The sequence below is a fragment of the Gavia stellata genome, chromosome 14, assembly GCF_030936135.1.
Source record: "Gavia stellata isolate bGavSte3 chromosome 14, bGavSte3.hap2, whole genome shotgun sequence".
NCBI classification, from domain to species: domain Eukaryota; kingdom Metazoa; phylum Chordata; class Aves; order Gaviiformes; family Gaviidae; genus Gavia; species Gavia stellata.
Window position 1 is genome coordinate 16,875,086 of NC_082607.1, and position 2,358 is coordinate 16,877,443.

A 2,358-nucleotide genomic window follows, 5' to 3' on the forward strand; every position below is an offset into this window, starting at 1 on the left:
ATCAGCAATTAGACAACATATACGCTATTACATGGCAAGGAAACTTGTCAAAGCTGAGTTGGTTTATTTTAGATGAGCAGAACAAAAGATTAAAAATTTTCATGACAGCAGTGCCCCGAAATTATCAATTCAGCAATGTCTGCTAACACAGTCCAATGACTCAAAGAACAAAATGGCAGACTTTGCAACATGCAAAGAGCTCTGCAACATAAGGCAGTCTAAATGAAAAACCAGGACATTGTCATGTACACTGGTCAGCTGACAGCAGTATGGACAGAAAGGAAGTTCAATTCTAGTGCAAGTATTACTGACGAGCTTAATTAGATGCTGGTGTTTCCAGAGAACCAGGGAAATGTTTAAAAAAACCCAACAAACAACCCACAACACAATAACAACAAAAAAAGAGCAATCCTAAGGACATTTAAGAGAAACAAACATAAGTCCTACCACAAAGGATAACATTGCCAAGGTACTACTCCAAATACTCGTTTAGATCAGAAATGGTGCTAACTTTAGAATAGAGCCCGTGGAAAGGATTTGCAAACATTGCCAATGAATAAACCTCAGCTGGCATGGGACAACACTTGGGTATCATTGTTCAACAGAGTTCTGTGATGCAGACACATTAGTTACTTCAGTGCCTCTGATTTATTACTGATGTGCAGGGCACACCCCCTCCAGCAATAATTCCTCTTCAGCCATGCTCTGCTCAGCTGCATGCCTTCAACTGTTTCAGATGAATGAGAAAACAGTGAGTTTCCCTGCAGTTCCAGAAGATGGGCACTTGCCATATTATTACGCAAAAAAGATAAAATCACTACTAGACACTTAGTGCTGCACACAGATGAAAACTGTGGGACTGCTCCACATGAGAACATTTGGCAATAAAGACATGGTTCAGAAATACGGTGTTCATACTAGCTTCCTGCTGCGAACAGTTGTGTGCTGGTTTCGCACACTGGTAAAAGGATGCCACATTTAATTTAAAGGTGCCTACATTTCAGTGCACTGCAAAGTAGCCCAACTTATCACTAAATTGGTAGAGTGCTCTCTGATACTGAACTAATAATATACAAGAAGATCTTATTACTTAAAATGGAAAAAATTCATTGCATAACAAAAATCCAGTCAAAGCAAGGAGAGAAAATCCAAGCTCAGACAACTATGCCTATTGCCCCTTCACCCACTGATGAATAATTTATTTTTGAATTCTTACGGTTACCAAGCTCCAATTTTATGGCATTAAAAATAAAAGACTAAATTTAAAGGGTACTGCCCTAAAAAGCAAAAGCCTTCCCAAAAATTAGTTGCTTATGCTATGATTTAGCCCACTATAACAGACAAGGAGCAGGAGTAAGCATTTTTCTTTCTCTGTGAAGTTTGCCTATTCTGTATTTTTTCCTGTTTGTGTACTGCCTATTTCATTGTTTCTCCTGTGCACAGAGAGAATTAATGCATGTGTTTCTGCTCTTTGCATGGTTCTTCTCTATAACAAGATAGAAGAGAAAAAGATGCTTTTTCCAGTGCCAAAATGAGACTGTAAAAAGCATAGGGAACCTCTGATTTGGGAGCTCAATTATCATATTTAAATTAAACAGATGCGTTCAGGACACATTTTCCATTTTTTCCTCAAATCCAAGGACTAGATACTTTCACCAGTAAAAACACATGATAAACTCACAGACAAGATTCTCAGAAAATACCAAGATTCTAGCTTCATAAAAAATAACTGATATTGCCAGAAAGGCAACTAAATCATGGAATTCAGTTAGCTATTCAGAAAGCTATGAAAAGGAAGAGGTGAGGCAATCGTACATTACATGGGAAGTAAACAAAAGATCCTAAAATGGCTTTATCCAGACACTTTATCAAGTGTCTCTTGAATACTTCAGCAATAGCGCAGCAGCCTTTAACTTTTTAAAATTTTGGTTCAATTGGAGACAGAAATATTCCTGGTGGTTTTAGAGCCAACGCTTAAGACAGAAAGCCATCTCCTGCCTTCCCTGTCACCTGGGTCAGAATTTGATTCATTTTCTGTATCTTCTAGTGAACCTGAGTGCAAAATTTGTATGCGTGGGTTTCACACAAGTTCACCAGTGTGCCATGGATAGCACTGGACTATGTGATAAACTAGATTATAAATTTAAAAAAACAGCATCCATCATTACACTTTCTTCACCCCTATCTATCTGCCATGCAGAGTTCAACTAACAGTCACTTTGCCATTTGCTTCTCTCTTCTACCAATATTCTGATGACAGCAAATGTATTTCTAAAGGATAAAGCAAGATGACTTTTGAAACACAAACGTTTAAGATGATTGCGAGACATTAGCCGAAGAAAAGAAAAAAAATCAAGT